The sequence below is a fragment of the Canis lupus genome, chromosome 9 (genome assembly GCF_048164855.1).
Source record: "Canis lupus baileyi chromosome 9, mCanLup2.hap1, whole genome shotgun sequence".
NCBI lineage: Eukaryota > Metazoa > Chordata > Mammalia > Carnivora > Canidae > Canis > Canis lupus.
Window position 1 is genome coordinate 57558288 of NC_132846.1, and position 17559 is coordinate 57575846.

The 17559-nt window shown below is 34.4% G+C and overlaps 1 long non-coding RNA gene across 1 annotated transcript in view; it reads left to right on the forward strand.

The window, feature by feature from the left end:
* The window catches only part of LOC140639472 (uncharacterized), a 47347-nt gene that overhangs the window by 11372 nt on the left and 18416 nt on the right, over positions 1-17559 (forward strand). The window contains exon 2 of the long non-coding RNA XR_012036187.1: positions 4618-4791. This is a non-coding gene — a long non-coding RNA (uncharacterized lncRNA). The remainder of the gene's footprint in view (positions 1-4617; positions 4792-17559) is intronic.

Here is a 17559-nt window from a genome sequence, read left to right on the forward strand (position 1 = left end):
TTCTTCTACTTATGGTGACATTTCACTGCAGGACAATTTCACCCAGCATTGAATCCTGAAGAAATTCAATCTGCATCAGCACCTTGAAAAGTTGTAAATGCTGTCCAGCATTTTAGCAAACAGAACAGTTGAAACACAAATTATTTGTTCCTCTGGAGATTTATTGGGGATCGAAACTGCCATTTGTCCTGTAGTGACAAGTACAAGTCTAGCATTTCTCTTTGAATTCTCTCGCAAGCTTTTATTTAAGCAATTACAATTGCAGCATAAGGCATTTCTGGAGATTAATGACTGCCTGGGAGGGGTTGCTCTGTGGTCCATTAACTCCAACCAGTCATTAATTTACATGAAAGGTCTTGCATGAAAGTTATTATTACTAATATAAGCTGAAAATAAAAGAAACATACAGTAGGTATATCGACTTCACCTTCTTCCCCAGGATGATGCAAAGTCATTTCATTTGAATGAGGATCTTCAAGAAAAGTGAAGTCCCTGCATCTAAGCCAATTATTTGACTTAGTGCTATTGGCGATCTAGCTTTGCCTACATTGAATCAATGAACTTAAAAAGGAAATAGGAGAGCGGAAGTCCCCAGACCTAACAAGCATCCCAAACCTACAAAAATGTGTTAATATTAACCATAATTTTTGTTAAACAGAGTAGTGTAAAAAAACACTTTGCCCTAGTTTATACTGAGATCTGTCCGAAATTTGTCAGAAATATTCCCATAAGTGGCGTATATTAGTTTTATCTTTTAAGAGATATAAACTGTTTACTCACCTTCAATTTACTAAATTTTAACCTATGAATGCTAAAATTGACCTTTTGTTCCAAATATTTGAGTGCTTTGTAAAATGTTTTCCATAATATTTATTGCTAGGAATCATTATAAGAAAGTGCTTCTAAAGAGCGGAATATAATAATCAAGTTTTATTCTTTAAATAGGTCTTGAATATTTTTTGGAGTACAAGTGTTTAAATTTATGGAATAAAATTCATGGGCAAAAAAAATTATGTGATCTCTTGTATGCGTGTGTGGAGGTGAGAGTAAAGAAGGCCGTTATATCTTATCTTTTCTAAACATACCATGATATATTTCAGCAACATTCAACTTTCATCTTTCATCTCATAAAATATTTTATACTTTCAGCCTTCTCTCTATAAAAATTACATTAAGCTAAATATGTTAGATGCCAGAATACTCATTTTTAGCACTAAATGCTTTTACCTTTTATTAAATACATAGAAGATTTGATTACAAGACCTGATGATATTAATAAAAAATACATGTACATATATACATATAATACATACAAGCATGTAAACATATCTGCACCTGTGTAGACGTGCACATGCATGAGTCAATGTGTGTATATATGTACATATGAATATATGTGCATGTATATGAACAATGCACATGTGTGTAGGTAGTGGTGTGTGCATGTGCATGCATATACAGGCATATGTATGTGTGTCTGTTTGCATATATACATATATCTACCCACACATTTATGCAAATCTGTATTTAATTAACCCCAAAATGCCCAACATGCAAAAACTACATATTCATTGAAATCATATTGTTTTGCAACACAGTCTTCATTTTACAGATGATTTATACTTAAAGTCACATTTGCATTGATTTATTACAAGTCAGAAAATAAATAATAAACATATGTTTAGTAATTTGTTATACAACATAAAGATAATTTTAATGCCTATAAACTTGAATTTGATACTTTCAATAATCTATCTTATATGCTCTATATATTTTTTAAAATGCTTATTAACATGTTTATTTCAATTAAACTGTGAAATAAGTTGTTCTCTAATAAAAAGTGAGTCTGATTCATCTGATCAGTTTAACAACAAAGATTTCCTTAGACATATAGTTAATACAACGATTGTTCTCATACATGGAATAACCTAAATCTGGATCTTCAAAGTGTTGATAGAAATGTATTTGGAACCTGTGATAAGATAAAAGTAGTTTGTCAAAATCTATCATGATGATAAAAGTCTTTTGAAATTAATGTTTAGATTTTTTAAACCCTTTCTGATTATATAAGCTAAAATGAGGTGCCCCAGAGTAAAAGTCACAGACATAGTTAAATAGCCATTTGATACGATCTTGTTAAGCATTTTTGATAGAATCTGTGAAAAGAAATGCCATTACTAACTTGGTAACAGATGATTTTGCAAATAATATGGTTTTCAATTTTATTTCAAAATTATTAAAGGAGTATCTCATCAATTGTCTCTTGAAAGATTATTATAAAAAGTTTCGATCATAAATCATACTCATTTTGGCTTATAACTTGGAAAAATTCAACAACTTGGTTGGCATCACTATAACAAAACTCATTCAGTCTGGATCCATTAATTTCCATCAGTAAGTTTTCTTAGTATTTATATCTATGAAAATAAAGAACAATCTCATTCTAAAACTAAATAATAGGCAATCACTGGATATATTAACCTATGAACAGAAAACAAAGATGTAGTAAACAAGATTAATGGGAAAACAAAAACTGCACAAGGTCATTTGAAAAGAGTAACAAAATAGATAAACCTCCAAAAAAATTGATCGCAGAAATACAAATAAGTCCAAATAAAAATTATCACAGACAGAAAATTGGGCACGATGATGAATTGACCCTAGACGTTTATATTCAACCAAAATTTTATAGAAATATGATGATATAATAAAAAAGCCTCATGCATATAATTATAGAGGAGGCAAAGATTAAAGAGGGACATGATTACAGATAGCAAAGATTAAAATATATTAGGTATCTCTATATAAGTTTATTTCAACAATTTTGAAAACTTACATAAAAAAATTAGAGAAATGTAACTGACTAAAAAGGATTAAAAGATAGAATGCATCAATAGTACTATACATAAGAAATAGAAGTTATAATTAAAAATATTCCCACAAAGAGAGTATCCATCCAAATATATATAATGCTTATGTATGGAAAGAGTTAATAAAATTAATTTAGTAAAGGGTACACTGAATAAATACATCAAGTGTCTTCACTGTGATGATACTAAAGTTCAACATGATTTCAATAAAATATTCAAATTCATGGAATTTTTCAAAATCTATTTAAAATTTACATTGCAGTCCTAAGTATAGCCAGTTACATCTTGGGGGGGAGAGAATTATTTAAAACACACACACACTCAAAGAGATATTTGTCCTATCTCTAGTGCTATTTTTTACTAAGCAGTTTCTGACATAGTGATAGACAAAGTGATGAATATAATGATAGAATTAAGAGCCTAGAAACAAACCTACACATGTATGGAACATTGATTTATGTGGGAAGAGACATCAGATCAGTGGGGAAAAAGAAGTCTATTCTACAATTTGAGCTAACAAAACATCATGTGCATATGAAAATCCAAACATTCAAAAATGATTCGTATCTTAAAATATATACAAGTATCCATGGCAAACCTATTACCATTAAATGTCAAAAGCAAAATGTTTTAACATTTAGGAAAATACAGATAAATAGATCTCTAGCTTTGGGGTAAGGAACACAATCTTAACACAAAAGCACTTAAATACAAGAGAAAACATACACTTGACTATATTAAAGCATAAACCCTGTGTCCATCAAAAGGCACTTAAAATAACTAAAAATATATGACATAAACTGAGATAAAATGTATAACATATGTAACTAACAAAAGGTTAATACTGAGGAGCAGTATCTAGCAAACTATTGCAGAAAAGTCAAAGCAACAGAGAAAAAAAAAAGGGCCAAAATTATAAACATACATTTCATAGAGGAGAAAACACAAGTAGAACTATGATGAGATGGTCCATCGTTTTCAGGAAAATTAAAAATCAGAATCACAGTAAGATATTATTTTATAATCACTCAACTGACATTAGCAAATGTTAAATCTGACAATTTGAGGGTTGGAGAAAATGTAAATCAACAGACTCTCTTAAGGTAGCAGATATAAGTGTAGATTAGTACAACTGGTTTTAGAAAAATATTTGGTATCACGTAAAGTTCTAGAATCACATGCTTTGCCAACTAGCATGTCTACTCCTGAGAGAGACTTTTACAAGGCACTTATCAGGATACTTGTTCAAGAAAGTTACAGGAAAAATATGAAATATGAAAAAAAATACATTCTGTTGATAATATAATGAATAAACAAAGAGTGACACATTAAGTCAATGGTTTTCAACCTCGAGTGACTTTGTGTCCTGGGGACATTTGATAACATCTGGAGACTTTTCTTTTTTTGTCACAACGGAAGGGATGCTACTAGCATCTAGTGAGCAGAGGCCAGGGATGTTGCTCAACATCCTACCTTGCTACAGGACAGCCTCCCATAGCAAAGAATTATCCAGTCCAAAATATCAATTGTTCTGTCAACGTTGGGAAATCCTGGGTTAAAACAATGAGATACACAGACAAGACAATAAACCAACTAAAATGAACTCTACCTACATACCACCATATAGATGAATCATGACAACAAAACATGGAATGGCAGATTTATAGGCCCAAATATTATTTATAGGATGGTAATCTCATTTAATAAGTTTTATTTTTATTCTTTTTAAAGATTCATTTCTTTATTTTAGAGAGAGAGTGTGTGCAAGAGAGAGCAGAAGCAAGGGGAGGGGCAGAGGAGAAAGGAGAGAGAGAATCCATTAGCAGACGTGCTGAGCAGAGCCTGACTCCAGGCCCCGATCCCAGGACCCTGCAATCATGACCTGAGTTGGAACCAAGAGCTGCTCAACAGACTGAGACACCAGGTGACCTATCTTTTCTGATGAATTTTAAAACATAAAAATCAAAATAACACATGTATGAGTACTATATTCATGTAAAAACTATGTTAAACAAAACAGGCCAATTATGAGTGTAATAAAAAATGTATCAGTTGGAAAGGGCAGAAGGATAGGATGGGAATACACAGGTAGATATAAGCAATTTGCAAATGTTGAAGTTCTCATTCTCAGTGATGGGCTTACAGGTGTTTATAAAAGAGACAGAAGGCCACCCTGAACCTGTTAGGAGAGTATGTTATGAACAAGGATCATGACTCATTCTTCTTTTAATTATATCTTATTAATATACTCCCACTTTCAAAATAAATTCATGTATTTATTCACTCTTTGTTTAACCTCAAAACACAGAAACACTGACATCAAGAGATCTTTGTTAGATTGGAAACAAAATAAACATGGAGAGGTTGGCTCTGTCAAGCCTCAGATTGCTTTTCTAACATTTGTCTTCTCTTTAGTTTGTATATAGGTTACTTTTAGAAATATACTACTTAGTAAGCCAATTAGCTAGTATATACAGATAATGTCTATCATGTTTTTATTGATTTATTGAGTCAGTTAAGTTAGGAGGGAAATGTGATTTTCCTTCCATGTGGAATTGGAAAGGAAGTCTGGAAGTTTATTTTTCCTCCCTCAGAATACTCACTTGGTCCAGCACCAGTTGGTGGAAAGACCATTATTTATCCACTCAGTTGCTTTTGCCCATTTGTCAAAAAAACAAATGAGTGTACTGGTGTGGGTTTATGGTTTTCTTTGAATAATACTAATAATCAATTAAAAGATATTAAAATTAGGTTGGCATATTGGTTTTGCCCCAAACTAAACTCAAACTGTGTCAGGTTGAGTTAGTTTACTAGAATTTGTAAAGCAAGGTTTCTGCCTAAAGGTTAACCATAGAATTCATTAAATATACACATCATTATCATGGACATGGAGTCATGTCTTCAGAAAATTTATTTATGCTTGAAATAGGATCGTCACTTAATCCATCTATTCTATTCTTAGATTCTCTCCTCACAGTAGACATTGGAAAAGCCACATATCACTGAGTTTTTAACATTGAGCTCAAATTTGCCTATGATAGAAAAACCAGTGCAAAACTGGGATGAGAAGGCTATTTAGGGTGAGCTCGGCCCTGATACTATCTGCAAAACTTCTATGAATTGGCCTTCTTTGGTTAGAACTCAAACTTCGATTTTGTCGTGGGTCTTAGCTGTAGCTGTTAATCTGTGGGGAGTGATGTCACTGGTGTGTTGAATCAGGTAAAAGAGTCTTGACTGGATACAATTCTGGTTGTACAAGTTCTCTACAGAATCTCACCTGGAGCTGGGAGGTCTATACACAAATCTAAAATGATGGTCCCCATGGGGTATTAGTCTAGGCTTCTTGAAAATTTTTCAATGTCCACCTATCTACATCCAAATCATCTTTCAGTTTCGTAGATACTCAAACTTAAAGAAATTCATCCCAGGCAGAGGTCTGCAGACCTTAAATTTGGGGGATGAGCTAGTGCTAATTCCCGGGCTGAGCTGTGCTGACTTATAAATAAGATGGCTTTCCTCTAAGAAAGAAAATGGGTTATTGTCTATACAGAAAGACAAGGCTACCTTGGGTCTCTCAGACTGTGGAAGTCCTTAAGATTCTTTGGTTTCTACACTTTCTAACCCATTTGTAGCACTCTTGGATAAACTGCATTTGTTCCTTATTGTCACTGTAACAAATTACTCCAAGTTTAGTAGCTTAGAACAACATACATCTATGTTTGTACAGCGTTGGAGGTCAAAAGTCTAAAGTGGCCCCAGAGGGTTGAATCCCTTCTAACGGCTCCAGAGAAGAACACTTTTCCTGACTATCTAGAGGATATCTAGAGTCATCTAGAGGATGACTGGCCTCTTTGGCTCATGGCACCCCTTCTCCACTTCAAAGCCAGCAACCTGGCAACTTTTCTCCTCTCTGACCTCTGTCCATCTTCTCAAAGACTCCAACCCATCTGTCTCCTTCTTACAAGGACTCTTGTGATTACACTGGGTCCACCCATGTAATCCAGGATCATTTCCACCCCTCAAGATCTTTAATGTATACATATCTCCAAAATTCTCTTTACCATGGAAATTAGTGTATTTACAGGTTACCAAGATGAGGGCATGAACATCTTTGGTGGGGAGGTAGAGGTGGAAAGAAAGCATTATTCAGTCTAAATTTTCTTTTCTTTTCTTTTTCATTTTTTAAAAGATTTATTTATTTTAGAGAGAATGAGAAAGAGCATGGAGGAGGGTTGTTGGGGGAAGGAGTAGAGGGAGAGAGAGAGTCTCAGGCAGACTCCATGCTCAGTGCAAGACTCCAACTCACAACTCTGAGATCAGGACCTGAGCTGAAACCAAAAGCTGGATGCTTAACTGACCTTGTCACTCAGGGGCCCCCAATAAGTTTTCTTTTCAATATTGAGCTGTAGTCCATGCAAACTAAGAGATGCTAACAACATTATTTGATTACACGTGGGTAAGACCTTGTTAAAGTGTAAAACATATGCCTAATAAAACTGAGTTTCTCATAAGAAAATAAAGTATTAGTGATTCTAAATATAGTGCTGTCCATACTTCTTAAAACCTGGAAATACTTTAGGGGAGTATATAATAATCTATTTGGAGGGAGCACAGCATGGAGGAAAAGAATCCTGGTTCTAAGAAGGAACTCTAGTTAAAGTCACTGAATGCAAAGAACTGCGGAGAGACTTGGAAAACAAGAATTTCATGGCAAGGACACCATATCACAACTGCCTTTAGGTGCTGTGAAGCCACGTATCTGTAAAAGTATGAGAAATGGAGAAAATGTGTCAGAAAAAAATTAAGTTTAAATAAAATTCAGCAAGGAAGCTAATTGTGCATGCCAATATGTACCCCTTTAGCATTTTATGGAAACTTTGCTGTCTTTCCTAGTTATAGGATCTTCTGTAGAGAATATTTCTATTAATGTGCTAATTTAAACCATGACAAACACATAGACATAAGTGGGAGTCGTGCAGCCCCTATAAGAGAATTTGTGTTAATGCTTATGTTACACTTTTAATTTTGTCCCTGAAACAATATTACAAGGTGAGTCTGTTGACTCTCTCTGGCTATTGGGCTATTAGGCTGATACACATACAGTAAACATAAACAACAAAAGGAACATTTTTTTAACATCTCACATGTGTTATTGTGTGTACAAGAATAAAGTGTCTTCCCTTAGTAGTGTACAATATCTCATAAAATCAGCTAGTCTGAGTCTATGACATAAAAACTCCTTACTGTTTGCTAGTTGCAAGAACATTAGAAGATGTCCCATATCTTGACAATAGTCTAGAATGAGAGTGAGAAGTTTCTTAGTTGTCTGTGCTGTGTAGCAAATTCCCATACACTTAGAAGTTTAAAACAATGCACATCTCTCATCTCTGTGAGTCAAGAGTACAGGCCGAGGCTAAGTGTGTCCTCTGCTTAGGCTGTCAGAGGCTGCAGTCAATGGGCAGGGTTGCGTTTCCAGTAAAGCTCAACTCAGTGGGGTGCTGCTACTAATCTCCTTCAGCTTGTTTGCATAATTTATTTTCTTGTGGTGCTAGGATTCATAGCAGCTTGTTTCTTTGAAGCCTATGAGGGAAAGAAAGAGAGAATGATGAGAGCAATCTGCTAGCAAGAGATTTGTATCATCAGTGGAGTGATATCCCATCACCTTCACATGTTCTATTGGTTGGAAGTAAGTCACCAGGCCCATCCACCCACAAGGAGAGGGGGTTACACAGGACACCCAGAAGTGGAATCATGGGGCCATACTCAAGTCTAACATTCACAGAGAGGAAAACTAGACATAACAGATAACATAAAACCCCAGCACCATGGCTCATGCTTCCAATTAAAGACTTTGTAAAATTCCTATAACTTGAAAAATGCATTGTTAGCAATGCAAATGGTGGTTACATATTTTGGCTAAATCTGTGCTAGAATCATTTTTTCTGTGAGTCTGTCTTCGTGTGTTGAGAAATATAGACATACACCAGGAGGGAAGGATTTCAGGAAGTGTTTTTTTCAGAATTATGTCCCATAGGTAAATTCTGAAGATCTAACTTTGATAAATTTATTCACTTCATAGAAGCTCTGATTTTCTCTAACATAATTTTTTTATCATCTTAAGAGGAGTATTCTAAGAAAGAGTACCATCTTAAGATACTAGTTTTTTTTTTTTTGTATCTTGATATGACTAGTGAATTTGATGAACAGTTTCCAGCAGAAAGAACCAATAAGACAGCATTAGGCATGAGCAAGAGTGCAAGAGGGAAAAACAGAAGTTTCCAGGTGCCACGATTTTGCAGTTTTCCTTGTCTTTAAATAAAATAGATGATGATATGTAAGGAGAGTTCCTTCTCATTATCTCTAAACAAAATTCTAGGCCATATAAGTATATGATTAGTAGCCAATATATTCATTTATGAATGTAACCAATGAGTCTAATAGAGAAGGGTGGATGTATGTGGAATATTAACAGAAACTGTGATTTAAGTACAAAGAGGTAAATTCAATCTCTGCTAGAATTTCTAATGGAGACAATGAGATCTAAAAGGCAATGTACCTGGAAACACTTCAAATGGAGAGGACATGCAAAATGGCTCAGCTGATCACTCAGTGGGCTGCAAACAAAATGAGCAAATGCTAACTTTACACTTGCCCTGTCTATTCTTGTGGACTGGGAAATTCCCCATCATTTTTTTCTAAGTACTCAAAACGTGTTTTGTTTTGTTAAGTTTCATAGAGGTGGATTAAACAGGCTCCTAGGGGCAGAATGAAGCTAAACTTTTCAGTAGATCAAACAACACAAACCTTTATGTAGAGGCAGGATCTGAAATCAATGGCATTCTGAGACTAGAACTCCACTGTACTGCTCTGCTTACTAGCTTCTTAAATACTTTTAGGCAAGGTCAGAGACTCATGCAAAATATTTTTCAGTTGTCAATGTAACTTGAACGCCATTTCAATAATTAAAAAATTCATTTTTACCTTTTTATGCTGATGATCATATCCTCCTGTATTAGTTTATGTTGCAATAATGTAACTTGTAGTACAGCCACCTTTGGAGTTTAATCTCCAAAAGGTATAATAGTCATGAAGATAGCACAACATTTTTTCTTCATAGTCTTGCATTTGCTACCAGAATTAAAAGACCTGGATTTCACAATTGCATAGAAAACATTTATTGTTTAATATAATGATATATATTCTCAATAGAAAGTAAAGTCAAAATGACAATTGGTTCCCATTCTTGTAAGTGGTTGTTTTCCACAATGGCATTCAGCAGAAACAAAGATACTTGAAGATATTGAAACATTTATCTCAACAAATATAAGGTAAATTGGCACAGTTTTTCCAAGGGCTAATTGACTTTTTCAGCATAAGAAAATAAAACATGTACTTTATACATCTAAAATTAATAGGGACTAAAAAAATTAAAAAATAAAATTTTTAGGGCCTACACTTAAAAAGCATTAAATTTTGATTTAACTAATTCAATACAGTTGGGTTAACACAAACTTTAAAATTTCTGAGTAAAGTGTTAGGCCTCTTTGAAGCAGTTGGGCAGGCAATGCATACCTTCCGACTTTGGTTGATGATTATTTTGTATACTGAATTGAGAAATCGAATTATCCCATGGAATTCCATAAGCTAATGTCATTGAAAGTAGGGAGAGTAGTCATTTTTCAACTTTTAAAAGTTTACCAGCAGCATTTCACTGTTCTTGACTTTGTTTACCTTAATTGTATCCATAAAGGTGTTTTAGGGAAACTCCAAAGTCAGAAAGGAGGAATTATTTTATTTCAGTTTTATTTATCTTATCCCACCCCATACTTAACTGCCATTATCGTTACTAACATAGTTCTGCTTGGCATTTAGCCATGTAGGGAGCAATAAATCTGTAATTTGAACAGAGTCTTTGAAAGCAAACATGAAGAATTTTTGTAAATTTACTGGGACAAGCATAAAGTGAATGTCATCTTATAATACTTGGGAAATGACCAAGTTACATTACTAAAGGGAAACGAGAGAACAAGAATGAGCCTTGGGTAAGCAGAGAATATCATAAATCATGTAAGATAGTTCTGTGCTTTTATCCTTGGATCCATATGTTCTCCTCAAAGAAAAACAGTGTATAACAATTTAGCATTATTTTACATAGCTCAAAGAAAGCCTGGAATTCCCTTAAAACAGCTAAGTGACACCACTTATAAACAGTATAAATACATTTTGTTTTTTTTTTCTAAGTTTTGTTCAATTCCATTTTTAAAAAAATAATTTTTTCAAGACATATTCTGATCTTGTGGATCAGGCAGGGAATATTAAAATGTTTTATCTATTAGAAATTATTTTCATTTTTTAAACATTCTCCTTTAGGACCTGGTTGGCAAGGTCCTAAACTACAAGGACCTTCTGGACAAAGAAACTAAAATTTGTATTTTGCAGTAATCTCTCAACCTTCTTATCTTGTATATATAAAAATATATCATTGATGATCATTTGTATAATTATAATGCATGTATTATTTATGTATATATGCATATGGATTACACACAAATATGCATTTTTAAGAATACTGATAACATTTCTTCAATAACATCTGTCACACGTTTATCAGTGCAAGCCATCAGATCCAATGGGTAGTTATCCATGATCATCACTAATATCTCTGTTATTCCTCCTTCTGGACACAGGGTACAATTAAGCTTTTCTGCTCTCTTCAAATGGCCATGTGCCTTGTTTTAGCCAGTGAATTGAGAATAGAAGTAAAAATGTATATTATGTAAGAACAAAAGTGATTGAGCAAATATGTGGTTCTCCATGTGCCTTTCCCCCAACACAGCCCCCAATGACATTTTAACCAGTGATATGCTACAGACTTTATTAGCTGATCTTTGAATAAGACATGGATCAGAGTCCCTCATCAACCCAAGATGAGCATGTGGTAAAATTGAAAATTTTCGAGGATCCCTGGGTGACTCAGCAGTTTAGTGCCTGCCTTCCGCCCAGGGTCACCCTGGAGGCCCCGGGATTGAATCCCACATTGGGCTCCTTGCGTGGAGCCTGCTTCTCCCTCTGCTTCTCTCTCTCTCTCTTGTCTCTCATGAATAAATAAATAAAATCTTTAAAAAGAGAGAAAATTTTCAATCTTTTCTTTTCCTTAAGAATTTTCAACATTTTTACATTAAGCTTCTGAAAGTTTGGCTGTGTTACTGTGGCACACCCTAAACCATCCAATGACCAACGATCAATACATTCAGAAACTAACCAACCTGGTTTAAAATACATTAACTTAATTCCAGTGACTTCTAAAAATATTACTTCATGGTCCACTTTGAGCATTGCATTCATCTTTAAAGTCTATAAGGGCAACATGCTAATCTCTCATTTCATTTTCTCATATCTACCATTTAACATTAATATAGTTTGACACTCACATAGTTCAGTTAGTTGGGACCCAAGTCATAGCATTTAGAAAAAAACCTCACCAGATTTTGTGGTGAACTTGAGGTAAACATGACATTTTCCTCATATTTCCAGCAAAAATTACTAGATTAATCACTCCAGGCAGATTTTACAGTATTTCATACCTTTTTCTAGTCCCTACTTCTGGTATATTTTCTTCTTTTGAACACTGACAAGGACTCATTCAAACTGCTAAGCCATATATACAATGGATGTTTAGAAATGTTAGCTGCAGAAAGTTCCCATGTTACCAACAATGAATCTCACATTTATTCTGTGGAGCTGAAGTATTTGTAAAATGATAGAGGCTTTAGAATTCTCCCCTGGATTATTGTTGTTATAATTTCCCTTGACTGCTACCTTTTCAATGTGTTTAACTTCTTTATTTTGTCGTTTTGACTCTTTGCATATTATTCCTTTAATATGCATTTCATTTATTAACATTTCCTTACAACTGTTATAATTCATTGCACCTGCCCCTTTATTCTGCTTTTAATTATAATGAAATACAAAGGATTTTCTAATTTTATAAAATTCCCTGAAAGGTTTATAATAACAGACAATTGTAACATATACTGATTTTAAGAAGGATTAAACCTGGGGCACCTGGCTGATTCAATAATCAGAGCATGTGACTGTTGATCTCAGGGTTGTGAATTTGAGCCCTAATCTGGGCATAGAATATTTAGAAATTTTTTAAATGAAAAAAAAATTAAGGGGTAGCTGGATGGCTCAGTCAGTTAAGCATATGACTCTGGGTTTCTACTCAGGTCATGATCCCAGGGTCTTGAGATGGAGCCCAGAGTTCTTGGGCTCTGTGCTCAGCAGGGAGTCTGTTGAGATTCTTTCCCTCTCCTATCTCCCCACCCAGCTCTCATGCACTCTCTCTTCTCTCTCTTTCTTTCTCTCTCTGTCATAAATCAATCAACCAATCAAAAATATCTTTTTAAAAAAATTTTAAAAAGGAGTAAAGTCTTAGGACAGCATGAAGTTTACTGTAGTTAGACAAAAAAATGAGGGGGGAAGAAAAGAGCACAACCAAGAACTTCATCCAGAAATCAGTTCAATTTCATTAAATTTCTGGAATGTTTTCTTTGACTGAATGTAAGTTGATAACTTTTGTCTCTCATGTCACCAACCATGTGATATAAGGCTTCTACAATGGTGAGGCCAGGTTAAAGGGCCAAAAGACCTTCCAAGTTACCAGAATTAAACTTCAAAAAAAATAAAGTAAGGGACCTATTATAACAATTGCAAGTATATCAAGCTAGAAAATGCAGGTTCTTGATTCAAGACATCAAAGAACTGGTCAGGAGTGTGATGATAAGATGCTAGTCTTCCAAGAATGTTGAGCTTGTAGCAACTATGGAAGCAGACACAAATGTTTATGGCATTTCCACACACATACATAATCAAATTCAAACTTAGAATGTCCATGCCAAAAAAAGGTCCAAGATGCTCTGAGAAAGAATAGCCATGAGGTGGGTGTAAGTTTATTTATAATTTTCCTTAACAAAAATTACACAACACTGATTATTTTACCCAAATTTTTAGGACCAGGAATTTGATGTTTCAGGTTCCTTGAACTATCTCTGCTATTATCATTGAAAAACAAGCAAAAAACCAATTAGATGAGTTCTATCTTGGAAAAAGTTTTCTGAACTTTCTCCCTTATAAACTGATGAAAAAATTATCTTCTATTTGTTCAATGCTCACCCTCACTAATAACAATCATTTGATCTGAGATAATGGCTCTCACCAAGGATATCAAAACTTTATATATATGAGTCAGTTCATCACAGAACCTTATAAATAGCCATTAAAAATGAAATGCCCTACAGAAGTTAAAGCAATATCATTCAGCCAATACTTTTTGACTCGTGCGTGCACGTGTGTGTGCGTGTATGTGTGATTTATATGAGAAAATTTTGGCCTCCAGTTACAATTCTGACCCTTAGGTGATCAACTTTAAGATAAATATATGATTTCTCCCAAAGACCATCAATTTAAAAGAACAACTTATAATGTGTCTTTTTTAACCTCTCCATTTCCTAAACCAGAATGAGCCCCATTATGCCTTCATAACTCTCTCAGACCAATCCTATCCTTCACTAAACATTCCACGAGAAGACCTCAATGTAATTGCTTTACCAACAAATGCCTGCCATTCTAGATGACAGCACTTAAAATCTGGGTCTATCATACATTAACAGCTTTAAAAAACCAATATAAATAACCACATCCACACAACCTACCAATTCTTTTTTTAAAAGATTTTATTTGTTTATTCATGAGAGACATAGAGAGAGAAAAAGAGAGGCAGAGACACAGGCAGAGGGAGAAGCAGGCTCTATGCAGGGAGCCTGATGTGGGACTTGATCCCAGATCCCAGGATCACGCCCTGAGCCAAAAGCAGATGCTCAACTGCTGAGCTACCCAGGAGTCCCAGAACCTACCAATTCTTAACCTTGCATAACTATAGAGTATTAGCAGAGTAGGGGCAACATCTGGACATCAGAACATAGCATCTTCAATTTATTACAATGTACTCACATGTTTGTGTCTTGTGCATGATGAATGGTAAGTATAGCTTATTTTCATTTCTGTGGTTAAAAGTAGTTGTTAAAAAATCACAAATAAAGGGTTTCCAGGTGATTTCTAACTCAAAATGAATTAAAATGAGCCTTAGTTAAAAGAAATAGAAACCTAATTCCAATTAGAAAACTAGTGAACAAGATACTTTAGTGCTATAGGTTTAAAATAATCTGATTAAAAATATATCATTGTTTAGGTGAGTATAAAGAGAAAAAAATACATTTGTTTCATGAACTAGTTAAATTAAAGCTTTGAGAACTGATCAGTCTACCATGAAAGCAGAACTTGAAGCAATATAATTCCATTTGGAAAGTTCAAGCTAACTAAATTTCCTAACCCCATGGTCACATAGACCTCTTGAAATAGCTCACTTAGGTAAAAGGTTAATGAAAGTTAGAATCTGTACAACTATTTGGGATGCAATGTCATTTGTTTTTCTTTCTGGTGCTATTAATCCAATGGCATGAAATTTATATTTAGTTAAAATAAATAATAATGGAATTACATATTTCTAATTAAAGTGATGCACCTAGTAAACCTACGTATGCCCCAAATGGTGTTTTTTTTTGTAACTGAATTACATTTCCATTAATTAATTTTCATTAATGTAAGGTTAAAGAAATGCTATATTTTATTTGCCCTTTCAACACAAACAGAGACCCATGGTCTACTTCTCTTAAACTGACATACTAAGTAATTACATGTTGATTAATCACATATTTGAATCTTTCAAATGGCCTTTTATACTAGTTTACTAAAACTTTTAATGACTTGTCTTCAAGAGCTCCATAAAAATACTTATTTATTCTCTTTTTCAAAAAATAAAATAACTCACAGAAAATGTGGCACACAAGAAGTTAGGAACTTGTTCTAGTTCTATGCCTGCAATTGCTTTTGCGGTGTCAATATCATCCAGTGTATTGAAACTCTCCTTAAACCTCCATTTTCTCATTTGGAAAGTAGAAGAGTCAGAACGTGTGGTAGAGCCTGGCTTGCTGGTCACTATATCCATTTATACTTCCTACAGGGTACAGTTAGACTGCATTCCCCAGTCTCCCTATAGGCATTATGACACTAGTTTATGGCCAAAGACATGGTGGCAGAAATTTTGTAAGCCAATTTCCAACACTGCTCATAAAATCTTATGAGCAATATTCTATCCATTTTCCCCTTCTGTGGAAAGCTCAGGAATGAATTAGAAATGGCAGAGCCTTAAGAATGAAAAACCCAGGATATCTAGTGTACACTGATAAGAGGGATTCATACAGATCAGAAATGTGTGTTTGAACTTTATGTTAATGAGATGAATGGCTATTTTGTATGCTATGATTTTGGTTTTATTAATTACAGTCATTATTATTATTACCTCAACTAATACAGATTTTGTCAACAACTAGGTCCAAAATGTTATTATTTTATCATCCTATGCTATAGTTAAAGATCCAAAGGTGAATGTCCATAGTAGGGAAGAAAAAACTCATTTTCTTTTCACTTATATTTCAGAATGCCAAAAATAACTGTATATTTGTATCAAGTATCTTACCTTCAGTAAGTTCATTTATATCACAAAACAAAGCTGCCTTGGGGTTTTATCAATTGAGGTCCACAACTTTTAATCTTTGTGTCCTCAGCATGTATCAGTTGATGAAGAAGATAATTTCCTTCAGAAAGACCTATACTAAGAGTCCTATTAGTTACCAATTGCTGGGTAGCAGATTACTACATCGGTAGCTTGAAACAGCACAGGTTTATTATCTAATGGTCTCTGTCGAATCCAGAAGTTGCACATGGCTTAGCTGGTCCTCTACCACACTCTCTCAGAAGCCAACAATCAAAAGTGTCTGCTGAGACTGGGGTCTTTTCCAAATACTCAATTATAGAAGGATCCACTTCCAAGGTAATTCATGTGGCTGGCTATTGGCAGTTCCTCAGATTCTCCAGGGTTATCAGAGGAAAGGTTTTAGTTCTTTGTTGGCTGGTGACTGGAGTCTGCCCCCAAGTCCTTGGCAAATGGATCTCTCCCACGTGGCAGCTTGTTTTATCAAAACCAGCAATGGAGAGAGAGACACAGAATCTATCAGCAAGACAGAAGTCACCACTGGTTGTAACCTAATTACAGAAGTGTTAGTTCCTCAATATTACCATATTGTATTGATTAGTATCAAATTATTCAAGAGGAGAAAATTATACAAAGCTATAGCTACCAAGAGGCAAGATCACTAGAAGCTATCTTAGAGGATTCCTGCCAGAGATTATTTTTAAAATCATTTATGATTATACCCCACAAGTAACAATCAGATGCCACAGTTAGACCTTGATAAGGTTTCTTTCTTATTGGCTTTTCCTACTGCCATTAGCCAGGTTCTGGAGAAAAGACAGGGAAAAGAGCAAGCAAGAAAAGGAAGATAAAGAGTAGGAAGAGAAATGAGAACTTGGGGAAATTTTTTTTTTTTTTTTTAAAAAGCATGTTGATTTCTGTGTACTTCACTTTCTATCATGCAATTGTATCTATCTGAATCGGCAACATAATGTGTACTACTATAGATGTTAAAGCAGTTTGAACCCCTGAGAAAAGGTGCTGGGACAGAGCTGGCTTAGCAGAATGAAGATGTGTGATGTGAATGCATAATAAGAGTCA